The sequence below is a fragment of the Salmo trutta genome, chromosome 15 (assembly GCF_901001165.1).
Source record: "Salmo trutta chromosome 15, fSalTru1.1, whole genome shotgun sequence".
Taxonomy (NCBI): Eukaryota; Metazoa; Chordata; class Actinopteri; order Salmoniformes; family Salmonidae; genus Salmo; species Salmo trutta.
In genome coordinates, this window is record NC_042971.1 from 5,423,717 (window position 1) to 5,441,980 (window position 18,264).

Here is an 18,264-nt window from a genome sequence, read left to right on the forward strand (position 1 = left end):
TGGACAGTTCTGACTTAGAATATGTGGACAACTATAAATACCTAGTTGTCTGACTGGACTGTAAACTCTCCTTCCAGACTAATATTAAGCATTTCCAATCCAAAATTAATCTAGAATCGGCTTCCTATTTCGCAACAAAGCCTCCTTCACTCACTCTGCCAAACATACCCTCGTAAAACTGACTATCCTACCGATCCTTGACTTCGGCGATGTCATTTTCAAAATAGCATCCAACACTCTACTCAGCAAACTGGATGCAGTCTATCACAGTGCCATCCGTTTTGTCACCAAAGCCCCATGTACCACCCACCACTAGGACCTGTATGCTCTCGTCGGCTGGCCCTCGCTACATATTCGTTGCCAATCCCACTGGCTCCAGGTCATCTATAAGTCTTTGCTAGGCCGCCTTCACTCAGCTCACTGGTCACCATAGCAACACCCACCCATAGCACGCGCTCCAGGAGGTATATCTCACTGGTCATCCCCAAAGCCAACACCTACTTTGGCCGCCTTTCCTTCCAGTTCTCTGCTGCCAGTGACTGGAACGAATTGCAAAAATCGCTGAAGTTGGAGACATATCTCCCTCACTAACTTTAAGAATCAGCTATCTGAGCAGCTTACCGATCGCTGCAGCTGTACACAGCCCATCTGTAAATAGCCCATCCAACTACCTACCTCATCCCCATGTTTTTATTTACCTTTTCTGTCTGCTCTTTTGCACACCAGTATTTCTACTTGCACATCATCATCTGCACATCTATCACTCCAGTGTTAATTTGTTAAATTGTAATTACTCTGCTACCATGGTCTATTTATTGCCTTGCCTCCGTACTCCATTTGCACACACTGTATATAGATTTTCTATTGTGTTATTGGCTGTACGTTTGTTTATCCCACGTGCAACTCTGTTGTTTTTGTCACACTGCTTTGCTTTATCTTGGCCAGGTCACAGTTCTTAATGAGAACTTGTTCTCAACTGGCCTACCTGGTTAAATAAAAGTGAAATAAAAAAAATGAAATAAAAAAATGTTAACTTTATTGACACCCAAATGTGGTTCTTCAATAATTACACATAATTCTTAATACTGTAGCAAACATTATATTAAGCAGGACATTCAAACGAGCCTTACAATTATAATCCAAAGTAGTGTGAAATGCACTCATAAGCTTCCTGGAAATGGAGGTTACTCCCCTGAGTTTCCCCCATTCACATTCAGAATACATTGTGAAAAACTAAAATCTTTGCTCATCATTTTTGCTCCAGGCAGATATACTACATCCCTAACTAGTGGTTTCCTCATTACCAGATATACTACATCCATAACTAGCGGTTTCCTCATTAGCAGGGAGGAGTTTCTGCAACCAAATTGTGTGTGCTTTGCCCTCATGCTGCAATTTTAGCAAACACAGAAAGGGGCCTATATTGGAGACCAAAAGTCGACTGGCACACTGTTTAGAGTTTCAGCAACATGAATATCTTATTTCTAGCCTACAATCATCGATGTTACTACTAATGTGAAAAGAAGACAAAATATGACACTTCTTGCTCATTTTAAGACAATTGTCAAATAATTTTAACATTCATTACAGACGTCAATTGTTGTACAACATCATGGCTACGCTGATGGTATCACCTTTTACAGTGGATTTCCACTGTTTTGGGCCTTCAATCATCTGTCTGACTTTGTTGTTCACACAGGAGAGATACTTTACTATTGTGGATCCTCTGGGGAGCCTCAACAACCTTGTGATGCTGAAGAGGCAGAGAAGAGTCTCTCCAGATCAGAATACCTCAATAAACACCTGTAGAGATCCACAGTGAAGAGAACTCACTGCTGCTCTGACTGTGGGAAGAGATTCACCTCCCCAGCAGGCATTAAAATTCATCAGAGAATCCACACAGGAGAGAAACGTTATAGCTGTGATCAATGTGGGAAGAGTTTTACAACATCTGGCCATCTGACTCTACACCAGAGAATACACACAGGAGAGAAACCTTATAGCTGTGATCAATGTGGAAAGAGTTTTACAACATCATTGGAGATGAGTTTCATTTGGGCTCGTTCCAAGGGGACGAGAGTTCTAGAAGCTAGTGAGTTTTAGGAAGACGAGAGTTCTAGAAGCTAGTGAGTTTTAGGAAGACGGGAGTTCTAGAACATAGTGAGTTTTAGGATTCTATAGAAAGAAAAAGGAGAAAAAAATAATACTATTGTATATTATTATTTAGAAATACGGGTTTTTTCTTATTTTTAGTTGTTGACAGCCAGTAGACCCCATGTTTATATTGGTGAAGGTGAATCATTCTAGTTGATTATAATGTGAAATGGAAGTTGTTTTCTGTTGGAGGTGAGCAAACTTGTCCAACAAAAATATAGGATATATTTGTTGTCTTAAGGGGGAAGGTGTTACAGGCTTTGGTTTTTCCATTTCTGTTTTGAGGTTGGACTTTAGCACGTATAGCCCGTTAGCACGTATAGCCCGTTAGCACGTATAGCTCGTTAGCACGTATAGCTCGCTAGCTCGTTAGCACGTACAGCTCGTTTGCATGTATAGCTCGTTAGCACGTCTAGCTCGTTAGCACGTAGGACGCACTGATTGGTGTCACCTCGTTAGTCAGTATGTGTTACACCTGTGCTGGCTTGTCCATCTCATTAGTGGGAAGGTGTTTCACCTGAGCTGGTCCAGGTTCGATTTAAGAGTGTCTGGCCCAGTGTTCCAGTTGTCTTGATAGATGTGGAGACTGGAATCAACACCTTTAGATGCTCCACCTTTTTGTTTTACTTCCTGTCTTTAAATTTGTTGTGGGTTTTTCTTTTGTTTGTCTCTTCTTGGGCAGATTTAGTGGGTCTCATGGTGGGTGTCTTTTTGGTCCCAGTTGTTGTTACTAGTCAACTTTCAGTGGACACCCCCATAGTGTCATTGTAGTTAATTAGGACACGGTTGATTGGCTATCAGACAAGGTTCATTGCACTGCTAGCTGGTAGGACTGCTTTTCTGGATTATACTACAGCTGAGATCCCAATACCCATGTAAACATAGCTTACTGACAGATCAATGAGGTTAGATCCCAATACCCATGTAGACATAGCTTACTGGCAGATCAATGAGGTTAGATCCCTATACCCATGTAGACATAGCTTACTGGCAGATCAATGAGGTCAGATCCCAATACCCATGTAAACATAGCTTACTGACAGATCAATGAGGTCAGATCCCAATACCCATGTAGACATAGCTTACTGACAGATCAATGAGGTCAGATCCCAATACCCATGTAAACATAGCTTATTGACAGATCAATGAGGTCAGATCCCAATACCCATGTAAACATAGCTTACTGACAGATCAATGAGGTCAGATCCCAAACCCATGTAAACATAGCTTACTGACAGATCAATGAGGTTAGATCCCAATACCCATGTAGACATAGCTTACTGACAGATCAATGAGGTCAGATCCCAATACCCATGTAAACATAGCTTACTGACAGATCAATGAGGTCAGATCCCAATACCCATGTAAACATAGCTTACTGACAGATCAATGAGGTCAGATCCCATGTAGACATAGCTTACTGACAGATCAATGAGGTCAGATCCCAATACCCATGTATTGCGAACAGGTTGATTATAGCGGTAGTTGTTTCGATAGCGAAGTACTTTACAGTTATTTCGAACGCGGTGGTTATTGGAGTCGTGGTTTCCTGGAAGAAACCGTTGTTGTGCATCATCTTTCAACGCTCCAATACCTGATAATGACCAAACCTGTAGAGGCTATTTGGGAATTAAACTTGCTTCATAGTAGAAACATCTGTTGTGTTGGTAGAATGTGGAAAGACCCACCTCATTGGTTAATATTCACTGTAGTAGAAACATCTGTTGGGTTGGTCGAATGTGGAAGTAGGTTATTATTACTTATTACAAATCTGCAGTTGTCTGACTATTATATTATTATTTAATGAAATACATGTAAAAATTCACTTTTTGTCTGGAAATAAAATAAACATTTATCTGCGTTTCCCTCCAGTCAACAGACGGAGATGTGCGTCTTTCAGGCGTTGCTTTCAGCGTGATGTATAATGTAGTGGATGGAACACTTCTTCAACAACATCTAGTCAGCCACTTCGTTAGCTTCCTAGCCGAATCATGCAAGCTGTTCAGACTGCTTCGGTGTATATTTGTCACTGTATTTTAAACATAATTCTGTCTTATAACTATTTTCTCCATTTAATGTCATATTTCCGTTTAGTCAGGTAACGGTAGCTGGCTTGATAAATTAGCCCATCACTAGGCTAGTCGCTAACTAGCTAGGTTAGCTGGCTAACAGTCCCGACCATGAGTTCACTAAGCTACTCTCCTGTTAAAGAAGAGGAGGTCTGCTGGACGGAGAAAGAGGCTCTAGTGAAACAGGAGGAGGAAGAGGGTCTGTGTCTGAACGTGGTCGTGAAAGAGGAAGAGGAGGATGTCACAGTTCAAAAAGAAGTTGAGGCTGAGGCTGTTACATTGAAAGAAGAAAAGAAAGATTATGCTTTTTTTGGAGTGAAGGAGAGATAACTGTCATATTGAAGGAGGAAGAGGAGGAGGAGACAGAAGATCTGAACACCAGTAAGTGCTGTCTTGAAAATAGTTGTTGAACTGATGCGTGGTTTTAAAACGGCATTCTACTGAAGTTCTGAGCTTCAATGCTGTTTTTTAATGTAGGAATTGATAAAGCTACACTGTAAGATGTGAATACCATCAACAAGCTTTAACAATGGATTTGCAGCAAAATCACAACTTAGATGTCTCACAGAATGGACTAGCCCTCAATCAATACTGCAATTCCATTGTATTAAACTGGAGGACAATTCCTAGGCCAATATTAACTGCGGTCAAGTGAGCAGACAGTCACAAAACGCGGTCAGTCCATTTGCTCTTCAGTTTCTTCCTGAAATCGCGTGCGCAAATTGACTTTACGGAATCACGTATTTTTTCTGGTAGGGAAACTGAGTTGGATGGACTCTCATGCACAGATAGTCGAGACATGGCTACAAATCATTCCAAGAAAACCGTTCGACGCACACTTTTAATTTTCGCGTTCTCAAAAAGGACTTTGATATCGTTGCTAGAGTGAGGCTGCAGTAGTCTAACATGGTGCTGTTTAGCAAATGTTGAATTGTTAAAGCAAGTTGTTTACAGTCATGACATACACTATCTATACAAAAGTATGTGGACACCCCTTCAAATTAGTGGATTCGGCTATTTCAGACACACCTGTTGCCGACCGGTGTATAAAATCGAGCACACAGCCATGTAATCTCCATAGACAAACATTGGCAGTAGAATAGCCTTACTGAAGCGCTCAGTGACTTTCAACGTGGCACCGTCATAGGATGCCATCATTCCAATAAGTCAGTTTGTCGAATTTTTGCCTTGCTAGAGCTTCCCCAATCAACTGTAAGTGCTGTTATTGTGAAGTGGTAACATCTAGGAGCAACAACCGCTCAGTGGTGGGCCACACAAGCTCATAGAACGGGACAGCCATGTGCTGAAGCGCGTAACGAGTACAAATCGTCTGTCCTCGGTTTCAACACTCACTACCGAGTTCCAAACTGCCTCTGGAAGCAACGTCATCACAATAACTTTTTGTCAGGATCTAAATGAAATGGGTTACCATAGCAGCCACATACAAGCCTAAGATCGCCATGCGCAATGCCAAGCGTCGGCTGGAGTGGTGTAAACGCTACAGCATACAATGACATTCTAGACGATTCTGTGCTTCCAACTTTGTGGCAACAATTTGGGGAAGACCCTTTCCTGTTTCAGCATGACAATGCCCCTGTGCACAAAGCGAGGTCCATAAAGAAATGGTTTGTCGAGATCGGTGTAGAAGAACTTGACTGGCCTGCACAGAGCACCGACCTCAACCCCATCGAACACCTTTGGGATGGATTGGTACGCCAACTGCGAGCCAGGCCTAATCGCCCAACATCAGTGCCCGTCCACATTAATGCTCTTGTGGCTGAATGGAAGCACAGCAATGTTCCAACATTTAGTGGAAAGCCTTCCCAGAAGAGTGGAGGCTGTTATACCAGCAAAGGGGGGACCAACTCCATTTTAATGACCGTGATTTTGGAATAAGTTGTTCGACAAGCAGGTGTCCACATATTTTTGGTCATGTAGTGTATCTACTGTAGTCCAAAGTTGCTCTATAGCTCTGTCACCGAAATAAATGTATTTCCTGTTGCCAAGTAATTTCCGGTTTCTATGCCTTTAGTTTTCCTTGTGGACCAATTTATGGGTGAACCCTGAAAGCTATAGATGGATTGTTCCAGAAGGTTGTGTTTTTAGGAATTCATATTGATTCTTGTAGAAACGTTCAATTTTCTTCCACATTGTTCTAGTGTTCTTAAGTATGAAGCTGTTAATGTTCTATATTTTATCCTTTGAAAATAGATACGTACAATTATTCTGTGGATGAGCGAGTGCATCTTCAATCTGTACCCATTTAGTGCATTTAACTATACAGTACCAGTCAAAAGTTTGGACACAACTACTCATTCAAGGGTTTTTCTTTATTTTTACTATTTTCTAAAGTGTAGAATAATAGTGAAGACATCAAAACTATGAAATAACACATATGGAATCATGTAGTAACCAAAAAAGTGTTAACTTGTTAGGGATAGAGGGCAGTATTTTCACGGCCGGATAAAAAACGTACCCGAATTAATCTGGTTATTACTCCTGCCCAGAAACTAGAATATGCATATAATTAGTAGCTTTGGATAGAAAACACTCCAAAGTTTCTAAAACTGTTTGAATGGTGTCTGTGAGTATAACAGAACTCAAATGGCAGGCCAAAACCTGACAAGATTCTGTACAGGAAGTACCCTGTCTGACCATTTCTTGGCCTTCTTTGTCATCTCTATCCAAAACAAAGGATCTCTGCTGTAACGTGACACTTTCTACGGCTCTCAGAAGGCGCCAGAACGTTGAATGATGACTCTGCTGTCCATGGCTGAAAAACAGTAGCGCATTTGGTAAGTGGTCGATCTGAGAACAATGAGACTGGTGCGCGCATGCACATGAAGAGTCCATTTTAGATTTTGAGTCTTTGAACGGAAAGGACGTCTCCCGGTCGGAATATTATCGCTTTTTTACGAGAAAAATTGCATAAAAATAGATTTTAAACATTGATTTTAAACAGCGTTTGACATGCTTCAAAGTACGGTAATGGAATATTTTGAATTTTTTTGTCACGATACGCGTCCGCGCGTCACCCTTTGTCACCCTTCGGATAGTGTCTTGAACGCACAAACAAAATGCCGCTATTTGGATATAACTATGGATTATTTGGAACCAAACCAACATTTGTTGTTGAAGTAGAAGTCCTGGGAGTGCATTCTGATGAAGAACAGCAAAGGTAATCCAATTTTTCTTATAGTAAATCTGAGTTTGGTGAGGGCCAAACTTGGAGGGTGTCAAATTAGCTAGCCCGTGATGGCGAGCTATCTACTCAGAATATTGCAAAATGTGCTTTCACCGAAAAGCTATTTTAAAATCGGACACCGCGATTGCATAAAGGAGTTCTGTATCTATAATTCTTAAAATAATTTATGTTTTTTGTGAATGTTTATCGTGAGTAATTTAGTAAATTCACCGGAAGTGTTCGGTGGGAATGCTAGTTCTGAACGTCACATGCTAATGTAAAAAGCAGTTTTTTTATATAAATATGTACTTGATTGAACAAAACATGCATGTATTGTATAACATAATGTCCTAGGAGTGTCATCTGATGAAGATCATCAAAGGTTAGTGCTGCATTTAGCTGTGGTTTTGGTTTTTGTGACATTATATGCTAGCTTGAAAAATGGGTGTCTGATTATTTAATCTGATTATTACTCCTGCCCAGAAACTAGAATATGCATATAATTATTAACTTTGGATAGAAAACACTCCAAAGTTTCTAAAACTGTTTGAATGGTGTCTGTGAGTATAACAGAACTCATTTGGCAGGCCAAAACCTGAGAAGATTCCAAACAGGAAGCGCTCTCTCTGACCATTTCATGGCCTTCTTGATCATCTCTAACCAAAACAGGGGATCTCTGGCATGACGTGACATTTTCTAACACTCCCATAGACTCTCAGAAGGCGCCAGAAATTTGAATGGTTGCTTTGGAGCCCCAGGCTGAAACACATTAGCGCCTTTTGCAAGTGGTCTATCAGAGGACAATGAGAATGGCGTGCGCGTGCACGAGACGACTCCATGTTTACTTTCTCTCTCTTTGAACGTATACAGGGTTTCCCGGTCGGAATATTATCGCTTTTTTTACGAGAAAAATAGCATAAAAATTGATTTTAAACAGCGGTTGACATGCGTCGAAGTACGGTAATGGAATATTTAGAAATGTTTTGTCACGAAATGCGCCGTGCGCGTGACCCTTATTTACCTTTCGGATAGTGTCTTGAACGCACGAACAAAACGCCGCTATTTGGATATAACTATGGATTATTTTGAACCAAACCAACATTTGTTATTGAAGTAGAAGTCCTGGGAGTGCATTCTGACGAAGACAGCAAAGGTAATCAAACTTTTCTAATAGTAAATCGGAGTTTGGTGAGTACCACACTTGGTGGGTGTCAAAATAGCTAGCATGTGATGGCCGGGCTATGTACTCAGAATATTGCAAAATGTGCTTTCACCGAAAAGCTATTTTAAAATCGGACATAGCGAGTGCATAAAGGAGTTCTGTATCTATAATTCTTAAAATAATTGTTATGTTTTTTGTGAATGTTTATCGTGAGTAATTTAGTAAATTCACCGGAAGTTTGCGGGGGGTATGCTAGTTCTGAACGTCACATGCTAATGTAAAAAGCTGTTTTTTGATATAAATATGAACTTGATTGAACAAAACATGCATGTATTGTATAACATAATGTCCTAGGATTGTCATCTGATGAAGATCATCAAAGGTTAGTGCTGCATTTAGCTGTGGTTTTGGTTTTTGTGACATTATATGCTAGCTTGAAAAATGGGTGTCTGATTATTTCTGGCTGGGTACTCTGCTGACATAATCTAATGTTTTGCTTTCGTTGTAAAGCCTTTTTGAAATCCGACAGTGTGGTTAGATAAAGGAGAGTCTTGTCTTTAAAATGGTGTAAAATAGTCATATGTTTGAGAAATTGAAGTAAAAGCATTTCTAAGGTATTTGAATATCGCGCCACGGGATTCAACTGGCTGAGCGTCCCACCTAGCCCATAGAGGTTAAACAGGACATTCAAACGAGCCTTACAATTATAATCCAAAGTAGTGTGAAATGCACTCATTACCAACCTGGAAATGGAGGTTACTCCCCTGAGTTTTCCCCCATTCACATTCAGAATACATTGTGAGAAATTAAAATCTTTGCTCACCATTTTTGCTCCAGGCAGATATACTACATCCATAACTATCGGTTTCCTCATTAGCAGGGAGGAGTTTCTGCAATCAAATTGCCCTCGTGCCACAATTTTAGCAAACACAGAAAGGGGCCTATATTGGAGACCAAAAGTCGTCTGGCACACTGCTTAGAGTTTCAACAACATGAATAACTTATTTCTAGCCTACAATCATCTATGTCACTACTAATGTGAAAACAAGACAAAATATGACTATTCTTGCTCATTTTAAGGCAAATGTCAAATAATTTTAACATTCATTACAGACGTCAATTGTTGTCCAACATCATGGCGCCACTGTTGGCATCACCTTTTACAGTGGATTTCTGCTGTTGTGGGCCTTTAATCATCTGTCTGACTTTGTTGTTCACACAGGAGAGAAACTTTACTATTGTGGATCCTCTGGGGAGCCTCAACAACATCATGATGCTGAAGAGGCAGAGAAGAGTCTCTCCACATCAGAACACCTCAAGAAACACCTGCAGAGATCCACAGGGAAGAGAACTCACTGCTGCTCTGACTGTGGGAAGAGATTTACTTCCTCATCAGGCATTAAAATTCATCAGAGAACACACACAGGAGAGAAATCTTAAAGCTGTGGTCAATGTGGGAAGAGTTTTGGTCAATCTTGCCATCTGACTCAACACAAGAGAATACACACAGGAGAGAAACCTTATAGCTGTGGTCAATGTGGGAAGAGTTTTGGTCAATCTGGCCATCTGGTATCACACCAGAGAACACACACAGGAGAGAAATTGTATAGCTGTGATCAATGTGGGAAGAGTTTTGGTCGATCTGGAGAGCTGACAGTGCACCAGAGAATACACACAGGAGATAAACCTTATAGCTGTGGTCAATGTGGGAAGAATTTTGCTGCATCTAGAACTCTGACACTACACCAGAGAAGACACACAGGAGAGAAATCTTATAGCTGTGATCAATGTGGGAAGAGTTTTAATACATCTTGCTATCTGACTATACACCAGAGAATACACACAGGAGAGAAACCTTATATCTGTAATCAATGTGGGAAGAGTTTTAGTCAATCTAGCTATCTGACAATGCACCAGAGAACGCACAAAGGAGAGAAACCTTATATCTGTGGTCAATGTGGGAAGAGTTTTAGTCAATCTAGCTATCTGACAATGCACCAGAGAACGCACACAGGAGAGAAACCTTATAGCTGTGATCAATGTGGGAAGAGTTTTAGTCAATCTAGCTATCTGACTATACACCGACGAACACCCACAGGAGAGAAACCTTATAGCTGTAATCAATGTGGGAAGAGTTTTGTTTCATCTAGCGGTCTGACAGTACACAAGAGAACACACACAGGAGAGAAATCTTAAAGCTGTTACCAGAGATAATCTGATAAAAGACTTCTGATCAAATATCAGAAAATACATACATGAAGGAGTTGTTTCATGATATCAATGAAATAATTTCACACAGTAGAATGTTTAAACATTGTAGTAGGAGTATTTTAATGATGTCACAATGTAGAACCCTAAACGTTTGTTCCCTGTTCTATTGATTTCAGCATGATATGGATATTAGCCTCAGGGGGAAAATCCAGGCTCTGAAATGGAAGAGTACTATATATGAGATTTAACAAAAAGTGACTAACAAAAAAAGAGTTACACTTACCATGTTGGTGACCCACTGGAATCAAAATGCAACACTTCAAAATGTATCTGGCTGTTTTCTACATGTTGTCCACTAACAAGTGATGTACACATTATTCCCAGATTCCGTGTGGTTTTTGAGCTGTTAGTTTTAACAGGACTTGCAACCTCATCTCCCTCCTCTCGGCACAATTGATTTCAACATGATATCGATGAGTTATGACAAATAAGTGTTGCGTTCCTTTGTTTAGTGACCCCTACATTTAAATGCATCACTCCAAAATGTAGCTGACTGTCTTCTGCATGTTGTCCTCTAACCAGTGAGGTAAAATATATCTCCCATTTCCATGTGTTTGTTTAGTTGTTAGTTTCAACAGCATGAACAACCTGATTTCCCCCCTAATGGATATCAGTGATTTATTGCTGCTTGTGCAGTTTTATAAGGTGCTTGTTTAAAAAAAAAAATCCAAGTAATATGATTATTGTGTCAGATGTTTGGGTATATAGCACATTTTATGTTTACGTTTTCAATAAATCACAAACAGTTTTTGCATATTGGTTATTGATTTGGACAAGTTAAAACTGTGTTTTGACATTGGGGATATCCCACCCAGCAAAATGTAATTGAAAAGACTTTGAAAATAAGACTATCCAACCAAATATTTCATATTTACATTTCATGTGACATTTAGTAATCATAATTATTTATGTAACCAACTGACAATTTTTGGTACAATTATATTGACATTGTTGCCCTGCTTTTAGAATATCAGGGTTCATTCTCACACATGCCAACCCAAATGTACTAGAGCATGACATTGGGGACTGGGCCCCGATCCAACAACATGCCTATCTAGTGAACCCTGAAAAGAGAGAGAAGCTCCGCAGTGAGGTGGAAAGTTACTACGGATATTGCAGGAGTTTCCTCTTGAAATCAGACATGTCCGTGGTAAGGACAACTTGGTTGCTGATTGTCTCAAAAAGATTTGTGTTTTGCGTTTAGCCAGTGCGTTGCCATGGATCACAATTTATTTTGACTGCACGTTTTTCTGTATTGGTGATGAGTTTAGTTTGGGCTCGTTCCAAGGGGATGAGAGTTCTAGAAGCTAGTGAGTTTTAGGAAGACGAGAGTTCTAGAAGCTAGTGAGTTTTAGGATTCTATAGTAAGTGAACCAAGGTGGGGGATTCTATAGAAAGAAAAAGGTGAAAAATTATTATTGTATATTATTATTATTTAAAAGTACGTGTTTTTAATTGTTGACAGCCAGTAGACATTATGTTTATATTGGTGAAGGTGAAGCATTGTAGTTGATTATAATGTGAAATGGAAGTTGTTTTCTGTTGGTGGTGAGCAAACTTGTCCAATAGGATATATTTGTTGTCTTAAAGGGGAAGGTGTTACAGGCTTTGGTTTTTCCATTTATGTTTTGAGGTTGGACTTTAGCACGTCTAGCTCGTTAGCACTGATTGGTGTCACCTCGTTAGTCAGTATTAGAGTAGAGTTAGAGTAGAGTTCCTTCCTCTTGCAGGAACTGCTGACACACTCCAGCCACATGAGGTCTAGCATTGTCTTGCATTAGGAGGAACCCAGGGCCAACCGCACCAGCATATGGTGTCACAAGGGGTCTGAGGATCTCATCTCGGTACCTAATGGCAGTCAGGCTACCTCTGGCGAACACATGGAGTGCTGTGCGGCCCCCCAAAGAAATGCCACCCCACACCATGACTGACCCAACGCCAAACCGGTCATGCTGGAGGATGTTGCAGGCAGCAGAACGTTCTCCACGGCGTCTCCAGACTCTGTCACGTCTGTCACGTGCTCAGTGTGAACCTGCTTTCATCTGTGAAGAGCACAGGGCGCCAGTGGCGAATTTGCCAATCTTGGTGTTCTCTGGCAAATGCCAAACGTCCTGCACGGTGTTGGGCTGTAAGCACAACCCCCACCTGTGGACGTCGGGCCCTCATACCACCCTCATGGAGTCTGTTTCTGACCGTTTGAGCAGACACATGCACATGTGGCCTGCTGGAGGTCATTTTGCAGGGCTCTGGCAGTGCTCCTCCTGCTTCTCCTTGCACAAAGGCGGAGGTAGTGGTCCTGCTGCTGGGTTGTTGCCCTCCTACGGCCTCCTCCACGTCTCCTGATGTACTGGCCTGTCTCCTGGTAGCACCTCCATGCTCTGGACACTACGCTGACAGACACAGCAAACCTTCTTGCCACAGCTCGCATTGATGTGCCATCCTGGATGAGCTGCACTACCTGAGCCACTTGTGTGGGTTGTAGACTCATGCTACCACTAGAGTGAAAGCACCGCCAGCATTCAAAAGTGACCAAAACATCAGCCAGGAAGCATAGGAACTGAGAAGTGGTCTGTGGTCCCCACCTGCAGAACCACTCCTTTATTGGGGGTGTCTTGCTAATTGCCTATAATTTCCACCTATTGTCTATTCCATTTGCACAACAGCATGTGAAATGTATTGTCAATCAGTGTTGCTTCCTAAGTGGACAGTTTGATTTCACAGAAGTGTGATTGACTTGGAGTTACATTGTGTTGTTTAAGTGTTCCCTTTATTTATTTTGAGCAGTGTATTTTTACCTTGTCAGCTCTAACCACTAGGCTACCTGCCGCCCTCTTGCATAACCAATGAGCCCATATCTTAGTATGAAAAACAGTATCAATTCAGTATATCTTCCACTATGTCAAAACAGTATCACTTTTCAACCAACCCAGTGCATTTGTTGAAACTGAAAAGTTTTGAAGTCAACAATACGTCAAGGATTCAACAACTGAAAACTGAAACAAACAATTGGATCAAACAGATCAATCCCACTGGACATTAGGTTTCATTCAGACCCTGCAGGGTTTAGATTAAGCCAGAACTAGTTAAACTAGGATATTTAAGTAGCTTTCGTGATCGTGTCTTAAATTTGGCTTAGTTAATCGGAGACTGGAGTCAGGTAAGTAAGCCTGAATGAGAACAGCTGGGTTAAGCCTGATTAGGTTCAGTATGAACACCTGGGTTAAGCCTGATTAGGTTCAGTATGAACACCTGGGTTAATCCTGATTAGGTTCAGTATGAACACCTGGGTTAATCCTGATTAGGTCCAGTATGAACACCTGGGTTAATCCTGATTAGGTTCAGTATGAACACCTGGGTTAATCCTGATTAGGTTCAGCATGAACACCTGGGTTAAGCCTGATTAGGTGCAGTATGAACACCTGGATTAATCCTGATTAGGTTCAGTATGAACACCTGGGTTAATCCTGATTAGGTTCAGTATGAACACCTGGGTTAAGCCTGATTAGGTTCAGTATGAACACCTGGGTTAATCCTGATTAGGTTCAGTATGAACACCTGGGTTAAGCCTGATTAGGTTCAGTATGAACACCTGGCTTAATCCTGATTAGGTTCAGTATGAACACCTGGGTTAATCCTGATTAGGTTCAGTATGAACACATGCTGTTGGTCTAGTGGTGCTCATTAAAACCCGGAATAGAAAACACCAATACTGGTGTGAATCTGGAGACGAAACAATGGCAGAGGCAAAAATAATTTGTTCAAAAAAACTTTAGTGTGTATGAAAAAATGCTCCAAAACAAACGTTGTCAAACCATCCAGTTATTGAAGGTAAAAACCACACTGCTGCTACTGAGCAGTATAACAAGAGGGTTGGGCTGCAATTTGCTGTGAATTCAATGGAAATGTAACCACAAGAAGAGTACAACAACTAGAGGTGAGATATCTGCATTATTATCAGGATTACAAGAAGAAACAACAACTAGAGGTGAGATATCTGCATTATTATCAGGATTACAGGAAGAAACAACAACTAGAGGTGAGATATCTGCATTATTATCAGGATTACAAGAAGAAACAACAACTTCAGGTGAGATATCTGCATTATTATCAGGATTACAAGAAGAAACAACAACTAGAGGTGAGATATCTGCATTATTATCAGGATTACAAGAAGAAACAACAACTAGAGGTGAGATATCTGCATTATTATCAGGATTACAAGAAGAAACAACAACTTCAGGTGAGATATCTGCATTATTATCAGGATTACAAGAAGAAACAAGAACTAGAGGTGAAATATCTGCATTATTATCAGGATTACAAGAAGAAACAACAACTACAGGTGAGATTTCTGCATTATCAGGATTACAAGAAGAAACAACAACTAGAGGTGAGATATCTACATTATTATCAGGATTACAAGCAGAAACAACAACTTCAGGTGAGATATCTGCATTATTATCAGGATTACAAGAAGAAACAACATCTAGAGGTGAGATATCTGCATTATTATCAGGATTACAGGAAGAAACAACAACTAGAGGTGAGCAGCCAATCACTCCTGGGAACTGCCCATATTCAGATATTCATATTGCCCTTTATAGTTGGCTTGGCCAGCAGCATCAGGAAACTAGATGTAAAGACTCCTCAGTTCACAAATGGCCCTGCAGACTTTATAGTTGGCTTGGCCAGCAGCATCAGGAAACTAGATGTAAAGACTCCTCCTGCAGACTTTATAGTTGGCTTGGCCAGCAGCATCGGGAAACTAGATGTAAAGACTCCTCCTGCAGACTTTATAGTTGGCTTGGCCAGCAGCATCAGGAAACTAGATGTAAAGACTCCTCAGTTCACAAATGGCCCTGCAGACTTTATAGTTGGCTTGGCCAGCAGCATCAGGAAACTAGATGTAAAGACTCCTCCTGCAGACTTTATAGTTGGCTTGGCCAGCAGCATCAGGAAACTAGATGTAAAGACTCCTCCTGCAGACTTTATAGTTGGCTTGACCAGCAGCATCAGGAAACTAGATGTAAAGACTCCTCCTGCAGACTTTATAGTTGGCTTGGCCAGCAGCATCGGGAAACTAGATGTAAAGACTCCTCCTGCAGACTTTATAGTTGGCTTGACCAGCAGCATCAGGAAAGTAGATGTAAAGACTCCTCCTGCAGACTTTATAGTTGGCTTGACCAGCAGCACCAGGAAACTAGATGTAAAGACTCCTCCTGCAGACTTTATAGTTGGCTTGGCCAGCAGCATCAGGAAACTAGATGTAAAGACTCCTCCTGCAGACTTTATAGTTGGCTTGGTCAGCAGCATCAGGAAACTAGATGTAAAGACTTCTCCTACAGACTTTATAGTTGGCTTGGCCAGCAGCATCAGGAAACTAGATGTAAAGACTACTCCTGCAGACTTTATAGTTGGCTTGACCAGCAGCATCAGGAAACTAGATGTAAAGACTCCTCCTGCAGACTTTATAGTTGGCTTGGCCAGCAGCATCAGGAAAGTAGATGTAAAGACTCCTCCTGCAGACTTTATAGTTGGCTTGACCAGAAGCATCAGGAAACTAGATGTAAAGACTCCTCCTGCAGACTTTATAGTTGGCTTGGCCAGCAGCATCAGGAAACTAGATGTAAAGACTCCTCCTGCAGACTTTATAGTTGGCTTGGTCAGCAGCATCAGGAAACTTGATGTAAAGACTTCTCCTACAGACTTTATAGTTGGCTTGGCCAGCAGCATCAGGAAACTAGATGTAAAGACTACTCCTGCAGACTTTATAGTTGGCTTGACCAGCAGCATCAGGAAACTAGATGTAAAGACTCCTCCTGCAGACTTTATAGTTGGCTTGGCCAGCAGCATCAGGAAAGTAGATGTAAAGACTCCTCCTGCAGACTTTATAGTTGGCTTGACCAGCAGCATCAGGAAACTAGATGTAAAGACTCCTCCTGCAGACTTTATAGTTGGCTTGACCAGCAGCATCAGGAAACTAGATGTAAAGACTCCTCCTGCAGACTTTGTGAACAATTAAACACAGTTGCTTCACTGGCACCACACAAATCACCAGTTTCACAATGAAAGATTCCAGATGCCAAAAACCTCAAGGATTTAACTCCTATCCAAAAGTTAAATCTACCACTATCTTTTAGTCTGGGACTAAGCTTAAGCCTTTTATGTGAAACCGGCCCTGAGTGTTTTATATGACTAAATGTGTTTCTGTGTTGCATAGATGCTCCATATCCATTACTTTGAATGTTTTATATAATATGACTAAATGTGTTTATTTCTGTGTTGCAGGGGCAGTCAAGAAAATGGAACAGCAAGGCCACAGAACATGACATAAGCAGAGCTGTGGGAGACCACCTCAAGCCCCTGGTAGAGCCGGGGGTGGTGTCGACCACTCCACCACGCCTTCAGCAGGCTGGAAAAGTGGGATTGATCTTTTTGATCCATTTGTTTGTTTCAGTTTTCAGTAGTTGAATCCTTTGACATATTGATTTCAACAAATGAACTGGGTTGGTTGAAAAGTGAAACTAAACGTACAGTGGGGGAAAAAAGTTTTTGATCCCCTGCTGATTTTGTACATTTGCCCACTTACAAAGAAATTATCAGTCTATAATTTTAATAGTAGGTTTTTGACATGCGTTTTTCTGGATATTTGTGTTGTTATTCTGTCTCTCACTGTTCAAATAAACCTACCATTAAAATTATATATTATATATTCTGACAGTGGAAGATATACTGAATTTATACTGTTTTTCATACTAAGATGGACCAAGATATGTGTTGTTTTTGCACATATCTGTTCATTGGTTTTGCAAGAGTCTGTTGATTGGACAGTCATTGGGTTCATTTGTTTTACAACATAATCAAATCAAGCTTTATTTATACAGCACATTTCAGACATGGATGCAACACAATGGCTTCACAGGAAAAAACAAATATTTACCACAACAAACAAGATTAACAACTGAAAGACTAGAGAGCATTCTAAGGAAATTCCATTGATAAAAATATAATCAATTGGATGCAACATCCAACCCAAAATATAAGCTTGTTTTACTACAATGTTTGTTGTTACGTTCCCCAGCAGTAAACCAGAAATGTCCCTTAAATAGAAGAGGGAACTAACAAAGAGTCACTGACAACAACCACAACTAAACAGGAGGGCCTCTGAAAGACACTACGGGGGTGTCCACTGAAAGTTGACTTGTAACAACAACTGGGACCTAAAAGACACCCACCATGAGACCCACTAAATATGCCCAAGAAGAGGCAAACAAAAGAAAAACCCACACCAAACTTAAAGACAGGAAGCAAACCAAAAAGGTGGCGCAACTAAAGGTGTTGACTCTCCACATGTATCAAGACAACTGGAGCACTGGGCCAGACACTCATAAATAGAACCTGGACCAGCTCAGGTGAAACACCTT

General features: G+C 40.9%; 1 protein-coding gene and 1 pseudogene across 1 annotated transcript in view; one reads left to right on the forward strand and one right to left on the reverse strand.

The window, feature by feature from the left end:
- Positions 1 to 18,264, reverse strand: part of LOC115149597 (NACHT, LRR and PYD domains-containing protein 12-like) — a gene marked incomplete at both ends in the record, with an annotated part of 397,095 nt that overhangs the window by 15,909 nt on the left and 362,922 nt on the right. The window lies entirely within an intron of this gene.
- Positions 9,980 to 10,765, forward strand: LOC115148365 (zinc finger protein 180-like; annotated as a pseudogene).